The sequence below is a fragment of the Acomys minous genome, assembly GCF_964271855.1.
Source record: "Acomys minous genome assembly, chromosome: 8".
In the NCBI taxonomy this organism is placed as follows: Eukaryota; Metazoa; Chordata; class Mammalia; order Rodentia; family Muridae; genus Acomys; species Acomys minous.
This window is the reverse complement of record NC_140489.1, coordinates 36,934,636-36,947,131: the sequence shown is the minus strand read 5'-3', so window position 1 is coordinate 36,947,131 and position 12,496 is coordinate 36,934,636. Positions and strand designations below refer to the sequence as shown.

At 43.8% G+C, this 12,496-nt stretch overlaps 1 protein-coding gene across 1 annotated transcript in view; it reads left to right on the top strand.

Annotated features, from left to right (window-relative positions):
• The first annotated feature begins 4,195 nt into the window (after window positions 1-4,195).
• EXD2 (exonuclease 3'-5' domain containing 2) overlaps window positions 4,196-12,496 on the top strand; it is a 32,278-nt gene continuing 23,977 nt past the window's right edge. Inside the window, exon 1 of the mRNA XM_084792286.1 lies at window positions 4,196-4,378. The gene's annotated coding sequence lies outside the window, so the exon portion shown is untranslated. The remainder of the gene's footprint in view (window positions 4,379-12,496) is intronic.

The window sequence follows — 12,496 nt, the reverse complement described above, 5'->3', positions numbered from 1 at the left end:
TAAACAGAATCTTATTCTGTAGAGTACTGGCCTGAAACTTTTCTTTTTCAGTTTGAGACAGGGTTTCTCTGTGTAGCCCTGACTGTCCTGGACTCACTTTGTAGACCAGGCGGGCCTCAAACTCACAAAGATCTGCCTGCCTCTATCTCCCTTGCTGGGAATAAGCTCGTGGTCCACCATGCCGGGTGCCTGGAACTATTTGATCCTGCCTTAGCCTTCCATGTGCTGGTATTGAAAGATGTGCCACCATTCCCAGCTCTCAACCTTACTCCTGCCTGTCCCCTCTGACAGTTGACAAGTTTGTTAAATTGGTTTTCTTGCTTTCTCATTTTTTTTTTTGAGACAAGATTTCTCTGAGTAGCTTTGGGTGCCCTGGACTTGCTTTGTTGACCAGGTTGGCCTTGAACTCACAGAGAATCCACCTGCCTCTGCCTTGCTGATTGCTGGGATTAAAGGCGTGTACCACCACACTGTAAATTGGTTCTCATTTATACCTGTTTTCTAGCTTTCAGACTTTCAGTGGTTTGATCTGTTCTCTGAGAGGCTGTTTACAGCAGACAACTACCCAGACCATACATGACAGCAGAACTCTGACCCATAGGCTCCACAGTAGTCAGCCAGCAGGGTCAGAGCGTCATCAGTGAGTTGGCTTCTCTACATTTTATCACCACTTCCATCTAAAGACAAGCCAGAGAAAACCAAATCAACCATGGAAAAGGCCTGCCTCGTAGTTAATCCAGCAGCAGCAACCACTTGGCAATGTTCTCTGGGCTGGAGAGGTGGCTCAGTGGGTTAAGAGTGCTTGCTGTGAAAACACCGGGACTTGAATTCAAATCCCCAGCACTGGCCTAAACGGGTGTGGCTATATTTGTACCTCCCAGCACCGTGGGAGATTTGAGACCGGAAAATATTTGGCTGTCCAATAAACGCCGTGTTGGAACTGAGTTTCATGTTTATGATCTGCTAGGTGGATGCTGAAAACTGAACCAGGATCCTCTGCAAAAGTAGCAAACGCCATAACCAATGAGTTATCTCTCCAGCCCCAGCACCTTGAAGCTTTATTTCATGGATTTTGTGTGGGCATGGGTTGGCATGGAGTCTTGTTTATGTAACCCTGGCGGTTCTGGAACTTGGTATGTACATCAGGGTGGCCTTGAATTTGTAGTGATCCTGCTGCTTCAGCTTTCCTGTGTGTGTGTGTGTGTGTGTGTGTGTGTGTGTGTGTGTGTGTGTGTGTTGGTGGTGGTGGTGGTGGTGGTTTTTTGTTTTTGCTTTTTGAGACAGGGTTTCTCTGTGTAATAGAGCCCTGGCTATCTTGGACTTGCTTTGTAGGCCAGGCTGCCCTCAAACTCATAGAGATCCGCCTACCTCTGCCTCCCTAGTGCTGGGATTAAAGGTGTGTGTGTGTGTGTGTGTGTGTGTGTGTGTGTGTGTGTGTTAGAGAGCGTCCCTCTAGTTTAGCTGAGGCTAGCTCAACTCCTGGTCTTCCTGCCTCCATCTCCCAAGAGCTGGGATTACAGGTATGTGCGCTGGCTCCCAGCTTCAATCTCTCACCTTCAACTGACGTCTCCCGTGGTGCTGTTTCTCTGGTGGCCCACATGTCATCGGCTACTCTGCACCCTCCAGCTCCAGCAGCTCCAGAAGTAGCCTTGTGTTGCATCTTACAAAGCTGGATTCAAAATTCTGTATCTAAACTCCTCCAAAGAATCCACAAGAACAAAAGCAGTACAGCACGGCACTTTATTGAACATTGTCTTTGGCAGACCAAACACCTTAAACTTTTCTCTTTTCCCAAACAACTCTTTTCTATATACTCTTGTCTATACTTTCCTCCCGAGAAGCCCTTGCCGATTTGTCTCTGATCCTCTTTGTCTGTCTTCCTTCCTTCCTCTTTTTTCTTTTAAACAAAGTCTTTAATGTCAGCCAAGCTGGTCTCAAACTCACTACTTCTGCTCTTCAGGCTCTCTCCTCCCAAGTGCTGGGCTTACAGGCATGCGCCGCTCACTTAGGTTTTCTTGTCTCCTTATCTTCTGCTCAGTCCTGTAGAGATTCCCTCAGGAACAAAGGGGAAGCTGACGCAAACCATGATTTATTCCTTTGGGTGGCATGTGAGAGTAGTCTCAGGACTTCATCATGTTCTAAGATTTATTATAGATATTTTTTCCAAAGAAAATATCCTGTCTCACTGCTGTGTGTATGTGTTTTCAACTAGTTTCTTTCTAAGCTTCCTTTAAAAAAAAAAAAGCTTTCTCTATGTAGCCTTGGCTGTCCTGAACTCACTTTGTAGACCAGGCTGGCCTTGAACTCCCAGTGATCTGCCTGCCTCTGCCTCCTGAGTGCTGGCATTAAAGGCGTGTGCCACCCTGCCCAGCTTTCTAAGCTTTTGTTTTTTGAGACAAGGTTTCTCTGTGTAGCCTTAGCTGTTTCTAAGCTTCTTGAATGGACAGAAAACATTAAATTTTCTAGAAACAACTCCTCCTCCTTGAGAGTCTCATATAACCCAGGTGGTATCCTGTAAACTCAATTTAAAAAAAAAAATTTTTTTTTTTTTTTGGTTTTTCAAGACAGGTCTCTAGGCTCAATTTTAAAAACAACTATATTTTATTATGAACTTATTAAGTAAGTCTATCTCCCTTACAACCTGACTAACCCAAACAATAGGAAAAGGAGATTAAAGAACACAATAGTGAAACCTTAAGGATATTAGTTCCGAGGAATGATTCTCTTGGTGTAATCAGCAGGATCTTAGCAAATCAGTAATCCCATCAAAGTTGCTGCTGGAACCTGGACCACCTGGAACCTGGACCACCTGGAACCTGAAGTCTCAGCTGGAGTCCAGAGCCTTGAAGTTTGCCCTGGAGCAGTTCTCTCTAGAAGCTTCTCTTGAAGTGAAGTGCTGCTTGCAATCAACAGGCAAAACAATCCCAAGTCCTCTCTGCCAAGCCTCTTGTTTGGGGTTCTTAGATATATCTCCTCTAAGAGTCTTTACTAGGATGTTTTCAGCTGGCAACATTCACGCTCCTCCACAAAGTGGTTTGACTGTTAAGGGGATAAACATCCTGCTCTCTCACTAGTCTGTTCTTCATCCCACACTTGGGATCAACACAAAAACATATTTATCTCTCCTACAGTAGCCTGGGTTCCATCCCCACCACTGGATGAACAGGGTGTGGTGGAACATGCCTGTAATCCTAGCACTTGGGGGATGGAAACTGGAGTATCAGAAATCCAAGGTCACTCTGGGTTACATAGTCTCAACTCTCAACCCTCCCTAAAAAAAAAAAAAAAAAAAAAAAAAAATCAATCCTAGCCTGGCCTTCTGGCACACGTTCTGTAATCCCAGCACTCAGGAGGTGGTGGCAGGCAGATTTCTGCATTTGAGGCCAGCTTGGTCTACAAATCAAGTCCAGGACAGCCAAGGCTACACAGAATAATCCTGTCTCAAAAAACAAACAAACAAACAAACAACAACAACAAAAAACCCCAAACTAAACCTAATCAAATTCAAAATCCTAAGGGGCTTCATATTGCAGACAATATTGTGGTTGTTATAAAAGAAGATACTAGGGGCAGGAGAGATGGCTTAGCAGTTAAGAGCACTGGTTGCTTTTCCAGAGGACTCAGGTTCAATTCCCAGGACCCCTACAGCAGCTCACCACCTTTTATAATTCCAGTTCCAGGAGATCCAACACCCTCTTGTGGCCTCGTCAGGCATGCACTTGGTGCACAGGCACACATGGAGGCAAAACATTTTTAAAAAGAGAGATGATGGGTCAGAGAGGTCTTGAATTCAATTCCCAGCAACCGTATGGTGGCTCATAACCATCTAATAATGAGATCTGGTGCCCTCTACTGGCGGGCAGGCATATGCAGGCAGGCTGTTGTCTACATAATTATTCATGGCCGTAATATATAATGGTAATGAAGAGCGCATTCTTTAAACAGTTTCCTTATTTTCCCGCCCGAATATAAGAAAATTAATATAGTAGAGAAACGCTACCCAGGCTAAAAGAGGATGTCTTATATTGCATTTATGGAAGTTCGGTAGGCTTCTTCCTTCAAAGCCAGAACCAAAAGACGAAGCGCCATCCCAGAAAGCACCGTTTTTCTGAAGACACTAAATCTTGGCAATTTTAACCCACCCTTTAACGGAGAACCTGGGGAGGTAACTGCTGCCGTGGCGGCTTCCGTACAAAATGGCGCGGCTCACTGGCACACGCCATGGCGCGGGGGTTTACATCTTCCTGGCCGGCCATTGAGGCGGAAGTGGCTACGGCACTTATGCATCCGGGTAGGTGCGGCCAGGCAGCCGCGGGGGTTCCAGCCGGTCCGCGTGGGGTGCCGCAGGTGTTCGGGCGAGGCTCGAGGCCGCCCGCAGGTGAGTGAGGCCGGGGTTGGCAAAGTCTTTTCTCGGACTGGGTGCTGGGCAGAGGGGTTTCCAGTGTGGCTCGAGAGGGTCGTGGAGCTGAAGGTACCACTTTGCGCGTGGGCGACTGTTGGGCTCCGTCCCGGGCGTTATTAGTACTGCCCCTCTCCCCGCCCTGAGGCGCGGCCTCCTGGCCCCTCAACTCAGTGTGGGCGGTTGAGCCCTCGGGTTCGGGGAGGACTCACCCCGCCATTGGTCCCCAAGCCTTTCCGGGCCGCCCCTTTCCATCTGTCCGTCTTCTCGTCAGGAGCATCCACCAACCTTTCGAGGCTTCCTGACCCAGTCAGTTAAAAACAAACAAACAAACAAACAAAAAACCAAAACCAGCTCCCGCCTCGGTTCTCGCCGGCTTCGGAGACCTGCCCGACCTGGCTACCTGCGGGGGCACACCGCTGCCGTGTGATTTGCTGGGGAGTCACCTCTGGCTTCGGCTCTTCACATCTGCGTGGCAGATCAAACTAGAACTTTAAGTCTTATTTATTAAAAATGGACATCTCTTCATTAGAATTCAAACAGCCTCATGAGCTTTCGATATACTATTGGACGCAAATTCCCTTACATAACCCTTCTTTGGGACTGTTTTTATTAACTTTTTTCTTTTTCTTTTTCTTTCTTTCCCCCTTCCTTTTTTGAGACAAGGTCTCACTGTATAGCCCCTCTGCCTTGCCTGGAACTCACAGAGATCTGTTGGCCTCTGCCTTTCAAGTGCTGGGATTAAAAGCTTGTGCTACCGTACCCATCAAGATTTATTTTTGTTTCTGTGTATGTGTGTCTGTGTGAGTGTGTTGTCAGAGGAGCGCTGATCTGGAGCTAGAGTTACAGCCGCTTTTGAGCTGCCTGACTGCGGGTGCTAGGAGCAGAGTTTGGGTCCTGTGGAAAAGCAGCGGGCGCAATCTATCGAAAACAGGGTTGTTTTTTTTTCCCCTCACATAATATATTCAGACTGTTGTTTCCACTCCCTCAACCCTCCCAATTCTCCCCACTTCCCTTCCCATCCTGATCCACTTTCTTGGTGTTTGTTACTCATCTTGAATTGGGTAGCATGCAGTGTACCTTCCTTCCTGTACCGAAGATGCTAGAACATAGGGATGAAGGTTCTCTGTAGGCACTGGGTTGTCTACTCCATGTTAAATGAGTTGTGTAGGTGTTGTCTTCAGCAATGGAGCTCTGCGGTCAGCTGGGGGAGAGCAACCTATATAGTATTTGCAACAACCTCAGTTGTTTAGGGATTCCCATGGGGCCCCTTTCGCCAACAATTCAATTAAATCTAACCCACTTAGAGTACTGGAAGTTCCATTTGGTGATAAAATGTCACCTTCATATATATGTATATTTATGAAGCTCTTACTGTCTTAGGTTTCCATACCACCCCTCAAATCTCCTTAATTTTAACTGTTTTTCCTCATATTCTCACCCTCATCCCACTTGATCCTCTTGTTCCCGCCCCCACCTCCGTCCATCTGTAACTGTCCTTTTTCTAACGAGATCTTATCTGTGCCCCCTAGTCTCCTTTTCTGTACCTCATGTTAGCGGCTCTACAGAGTGTAGCTTGGGTATCATTGACTTCACAGCTAATATCCACATGTATGTGAACGCATACCATAGGCAAGTGCTAACTGATGAATCAGCCTAATATCCTGTGCATTTACTATTATACTATATTATACTATTAATTTTACTATATTTTCATATATATATATACACTACATATTTGTATTACAGTAATAGAAGAGATAGCAACTGAAAAGCTTTGATAATTATCTAAATTAAAAAGTGTGGTAAAAAATTTAATGTAGAAAAGAAATTATTAAATTTAGTCAAGTTGCAGCCAGGTGTGGTGTCGAACGCCTTTAATCCCAGCACCCCCAAGGCAGAGGCAGGTGGATTGCTCTGAGTTCGAGGCTAGCCTGGCCTACAGAGTTGAATTCCTTGGGACAGCCAGGGCTACACAGAGGAATCCTGTCTCAGAAACTAAAACTTATTGTTGGGTTATACTTCTAGATTTGTCTTTATATTTATTGGCCTTATATCATATTTGTTGTTGTTGTTGCTGTTGTCTTTGAGACAGGATCTCTATGTCTCTCTGACTGCCCTGGAACTTGCTTTGTAGACCAGGCTGGCCTTCATCTTACAGAGATCTTCCTGCCTCAGCTTTCTGAGTCCTGGGAATAGAGAAGTGTACCACCATGCCCAGCTCACATGTATATATTTGTAAGAATTTATATGAAGGAGGTTGGATCTGGGAGGAGACAAGGCGGGCTAACTAGGATCAGGAGCACATTATCTGAACCTCTCAAAGAACTAGGCTGGGTGGTGGAGGTGGCACACACCTTTAATCCCAGCACTTGGGAGGCAGAGGCAGGTGGATCTTTGTGAGTTTGAGGCCAGCAGTATCTACAAAGTGAGTCCAGGACAGGCAAGGCTACACAGAGAAACCCTGTCTCAAAAAAAAAAAATCCTATTAGACTTACAAATGTGTACTTTTATAAATATAACATTGTACATATTCTAACTTGATTTATTTTTAAAAATGGGTACTGAAATTATTTTGCCCATATGTAGAGACCAGCCTACTCTTCCTACTTGTTCTTTCAGTTCCACATCATGTTGACATTCCAGAGAATGTGAAATTTTGTAGGTTATTTTTGGCCTTCCACTTTTGCTTACCCAATGCCAAAAGCATCCTACCACATGCTTCTGTGTGCCCACGTGAGCATTCTCAAAGATAGAGCTCTGTAGGTGATTGCTTGGTGGGAGGCTGTGGACATCTAATAATGCCACATTGCCTACCAACTGTGTCATAATGCCTGCTTCTCTCTCTCTCTCTCTCTCTTTTTTCTTTCTTTTCCACTCTTTCTCTTTTAGACAGACTATTTCTATGGAGCTTGCTATGTGGACCCGGTTGGCCTTGAACTCACAGAGCTCCTCCTGCCTCAGCTTCCTGAGTTCTGGGATTATAGGTGTGTCCCACCATACCTAGCTTCCTAAACTTTTTAAATGTTTGATGGTATCACTCTTTGTCAGTCTAAAGGATGGAAAATGATTTCTCATTGCTATTTTGATTTACAGTCTCCTAGTTACTAGTGGGATTGAACATCTTTTCATAGTTGGCCATTTGTATTTTTTAATTGGACTGATCTTTCCTTATTGACATATAGTGGCTTTTTTTTTTCCTTTTTCTTTTTCTTTCTTTTTTTTTTTTTTTGGTTTTTCGAGACAGGGTTTCTCTATGTAGCCTTGGCTGTCCTGGACTCACTTTGTAGACCAGGCTGGCCTCGAACTCACAGCGATCCACCTGCCTCTGCCTCCCGAGTGCTGGGATTAAAGGTGTGCGCCACCACGCCTGGCCTCATAGTGGCATTTTATAGAGTCTCAATTTTAAACATATAATTTTATCTATCTATTTTGGTGTTTTTGTTTTGTTTTGTTTGTTTATTTGTTTTTTAAAGGCAGGGTCTGTCTGTGTAACTCTGGCTGTCGGGACTTGCTTTGTGACCAGGCTAGCCTCAAACTGTGCCACAGAGATTCACCTGCTTCTGCCTCCCCAAGTGCTGGGATTAAAGGCGTGGGCTACCACCACCCATTTATTATTTACTTGTGAGACAGAATCTGAGCTCAGGCTGGCCTTAAACTCACCATCCTCTTGGCTTTACCGACAGCGCTTTGATTACAGGTATGTAGCTATGTATGTATGTATGATTATTTTATTTTAAATTTTTATATTTTTAAAAGATTTGTTTTATTTTTGACTATGTACCTGTGTGTCTATGTGTGGGTATTTGCACTTGAGTGCGGGTACACAAGGAACCCAGGGACATGAGATGCTCTTGAGCTGGAATTATAAGTGGTTGTAAGCTCCCAGACATGGATGCAAGGAACCAAACCCAGGCCACCTTCTAACTGCTAAGCCATCTCTCTAAGCCCTTATTTTCTTTTATTTTTGAAATAGAGTCTCACTATGTAGCTATGGCCGGTCTGGAACTTGCTGTGTAGACTACGCTGGTCTTGAGCTCATAGAGATATGTCTGTTTCTGCCTCCACAGTGCTGAGCTTAAAGGTTTATACTACTATATCTGGCTTTATTTTTATATTTATTACATTTTAAATTATATGTATACGTGTGTGTACTAAGTGCGTGTGTGTCTGCACATAAGTGTAGATTTCTGGAGAGGACAAAAGGGGCATGGAATCCCCTAGCGCTAGAGTTACAGGTGCCCATGAGCACTGGGCATAGATGCTAGGAACTGAACTCAGGGAGTCTTAACTACTTAGCCAACTCTGCAGCCCCCCAGATATGTATGCTTTAAATAGTTACTCAGTGCAGTAATTTTTAAAGTTATGGCTTGTCTTTTAACCATGCTGAATAGTCATTGAAACAAATGTTTACATTTTGTTTTCCTTTATTGGTCTTTGCTATGTGTATTGGTGCTATGTGGCTATTGCTCTCTACCCTGATGGTTCTCAGATGGGGGAGGTTTGCCTCCCAGGGACCACTGCACAACAGCCAGAGAGTTTTGAGTTAACTGAAGTGGTGCTGTCATTGGCCTCAGTGGGTAGGTGCCAGGGATGTGATGCTCAACATTTTGTGGTGCCCAGGATAGCCTCCCTGAGCCCTAACAGCCAGTCATGCTAAGGATGAAACATTCTGTCTACTCTTAAAACAGAGAAGATCTTCTCTCTGTAGTTTATTTTAAAGGATTTTTAAAAAACTTGAAGTTGTTTTTATTATTTAGCAGTTTCATGCATTTGTGTAATGAATTTCAATCATTTTATCTCCATTCCTGTCCTCACCCTACGAGTGAAAGGGCTATGATGTGTCAAAAAGATGCCTTTAAAAATAATAATTATTATCATTATCATTATCATTATTATTATTATCATTACTATTATTATTATTATCATTATCATTATCATTATTATTATTATTATTATTATTATTATTATTATTTTGGACATAGCGTTTTCTGTAGCCCTGGCTGTCCTGGACGCACTTTGTAGACCAGGGTAGCCTTGAACTCAATCCACCTGCCTCTGCCTCCTGAGTGCTGGGATTAAAGGCATGCACATCTGGATTTTTTTGTTTTGTTTTGTTTTTTTGGTTTTTTGAGACAGTGTTTCTCTGTGTAGCCTTGGCTGTCCTGGACTCACTTTGTACACCAGGCCGGGCGTGAACTCACAGCAATTCATCTGCCTCCGCCTCCGCCTCCCGAGTGCTGAGATTAAAGGCATGTGCCACTACCGCCAGTGCGTGGATTTTTTTTTTTTTTTTAAAGATAGTGTCTTATTGTGTATCCCAGCTGAGTTTTGAACTCTCAGTTATCTGATGGGATTACAAACCTACAACATCAGATTTGACTCTTCTAAAATCTTTTAGATGTTTTAGTTTTTCTTTAATTTTGCTAGAATTGGTATGTGTTGTGTGTGTTACTGCTTCGTAAATAGTGTTTCTTCAAGTATTTGGTGTATTTTTGAGCCATTAATCTGAAACTCCACATTTATTGCTTATTAATTTTTTATAGACACACAAAATATATTTCTGGACTCTCTGTTGTTCTCTGGTCTATTTTCTGTTTGCTGAACCAATACTATAACGTTTATGTTGCCAGGTGTGGTGGCGCACGCCTTTAATCCCAGCACTTGGAAGGCAGAGGCAGGTGGATCACTGTGAGTTTGAGGCTAGCCAGGTCTACAAAGTGAGTCTAGGACAGCCAAGGCTACACAGAGAGACCCTGTCTCAAAAAACAAAAACAAACAAACAAATAAAAATCAAACTTGGTGTTAATGCTTTTTGATATCTGGTAAGGTAAATTCTGTAATTTTTTTATTGAAAGACCTACTTCATCAGCTCACATGTTATAAGCTGCCTGACGTGGGCTCTGGTCTCCTGGAAGAGCAGGAAGCATTCTTAGTGCTGAGTCATCTCTCCAGCCCCACAAAAAGTGGACTAATTTTGGTTTCTTTTTCAGACTTAATTTTAGAACCAATTTGTCAAAAAGCCATTTTTAAAAGATTTATTTATTATTCATACAGTATTCTTCCTGCATGTATGCCTCCACTCCAGAAGAGGGCACCAGACCTCATTATAGAAGATTAAGAGCCACCATGTGGTTGCTAGGAATTCAAATCTGGGCCTTTAGAAGAGCAGCCAGTGCTCTTAACCTCTGAGCCATCTCGTCAGCCCCTCAAAATAGTATTTTAATGGCTTTATTGAGGTGTAATTCTTATGTCACAGACTGTTACCCATTGTATACAAATCAGTGCTACTTAGTATATCCATAGAATTATGCCACCCTCACCACAGTTTAGTTTTAGAACATTTTATTACCACCTCATAAAACCTGATCTATTAGCTGGGTGTGGTGGCGCACGCCTTTAATCCCAGCATTCGGGAGGCAGAGGCAGGAGCATCACTGTGAGTTCGAGGCCAGCCTGTTCTACAAAGCGAGTCTAGGACAGCGAAGGCTACACAGAGAAACCCTGTCTCAAAAAAACCAACCCCCCCCAAAAAACCAAAAAAACCAACAACCAAACAAACAAACAAACAAAAAACCTGATCTATTTAGAAGTCATTTGCCATTCCCCAAGTTCCTTATGTTCCACTGATAGGCAACTACTCATCTCTCTGTCTTGTCTTTTGTGGCTAGTTCCTTTTATTTAATATAATGTTTCCAAGGTTTGTGCCTACAAGAACATATATCAGGACTTTATTGCTGAAAAAAAGTTCACTCTAGGAGCCCGGGCGTGGTGGCACACCCCTTTAATCCCAGCACTCGGAGGCAGAGGCAGGCGGATCGCTGTGAGTTCGACGCCAGCCTGGTCTACAAAGTGAGTCCAGGATAGCCAAGGCTAAACAGAGAAACCCTGTCTTGGAAAAGCAAAAAAAAAAAAAAAAAAAAAACTCTGGCAAATTGTGTGTATGTTTTGTGTGTGCACACTGGGAAGTACAAGAAGAGCTAGATTCCTTGGAGCTGGGTTTACAGGCATTTGTAAACCACCTGATATGGATGATGGTTTCTGAAAGTGCAAGTGCTCTTATCCACCGAGCATCTCCTCATCCCTGAGGCCATCACAAACGAGATGGCTTTAAAGAATGGAAACGGATTCTTCTACCGTTCAGGAGACTAGGGGTCCATAAATGAGGAGTAAGTGTGTCAGGAGGTCTGTGTTGTCTCTTTGGTGGGCAGTTGGGGATGGGAAAATACTTCTTGCCTTCCAGCTCTTAGTGATAAAGAGCTTTGGCTTTCCTTGGTTTGCATGACTTTAGTCTCTGCCTCCATCTCTGGCTTCTTCACCATGTGTCTGTCACTTTTGACTCTTTCTTTTGCTGTAGGATACCAGTCACACTAGGTTGAGGTCTACTCTACACTAGTGTGACCTTATCTTACCTTGATGACACATGGAAGGCCCAATTTCCCAATAAGGGCACAGGCACAGTTTCTGGGGGCTAGAACTTGAGCATACCTTTTTGGAAGACACAGCTCAACTTACAACCTGTAGCTAAGCTGTTTTATGTGTCTATCAGTTAAAAGGCTTTTGGGTTATTTCCGCTTTGGGGCTGTTACAGACACGTCTCTGTGGACGTGTTTTCATTTCCCTTCCACGTGAGGTTGTAATGGAACTGTGAGCCCTGTGGTATCTTTATGCTTAACTGTTGAGGACCTGCCAGGCTGTTTTCCAAAGCAGCTGAGCCATTTGGCATTCTCACTGACAGTGTGTGACAATTTCTCATTTCTCTGTAATAGTGCCAGTTCTTATCTGCCTTTTTGAGAGCCATAGTAGTGGTTTTGAAGCATTATGTCATTGTGGTTTTGGGTTGCTTTTTGTTTTGTTTTGTTTTGTTTTTCCAGACAGGGTTTCTCTTTGTAGCCTTGGCTGTTCTGGACTCACTTTGTAGACCGGGCTGGCCTCGAACTCACAGCAATCCGCCTGCCTCTGCCTCCCAAGTGCTGGGATTAAAGGTGTGTGCCACCACGCCTGGCTGAGTTGCATTTTTTTCTTAATAGTTAATGACGTTAAAGAGCTTTTCATGTGCTATTTGGCCTTTGCTCAATTGTCTTTCAGATATCTATT